Here is a 311-nt window from a genome sequence, read left to right as displayed (position 1 = left end):
TCTTTTAGTATTTCTTACCCTGTATGACTCAGAACCTTTAGCATCTATCTCCATCAAATAAGTCTAATGATACTGTTACTGTCAATACTACTTTCTTGACATCCACGAGATTTTCTGTAAATCCAACACCACCTTTTCCTTCGAGCAAATTTCTGTTTCTCGTTGGAATTTCATTTAATTTCGTCGGAACAGATCGTGTCCTCTGCACGTCTCTCTCGCCCCAAACCGCCTCCGGCACTACGGGTGAGCATAATAGATTCCGTTACATGGCTTTCACTGAATTTTGTATTGTCATTTTATCGAAAAAGGAG

The sequence above is a fragment of the Penaeus monodon genome, chromosome 19, assembly GCF_015228065.2.
Source record: "Penaeus monodon isolate SGIC_2016 chromosome 19, NSTDA_Pmon_1, whole genome shotgun sequence".
NCBI lineage: Eukaryota > Metazoa > Arthropoda > Malacostraca > Decapoda > Penaeidae > Penaeus > Penaeus monodon.
The sequence above is the reverse complement of the archived record's forward strand: the minus strand, read 5'-3'. Positions refer to the sequence as shown.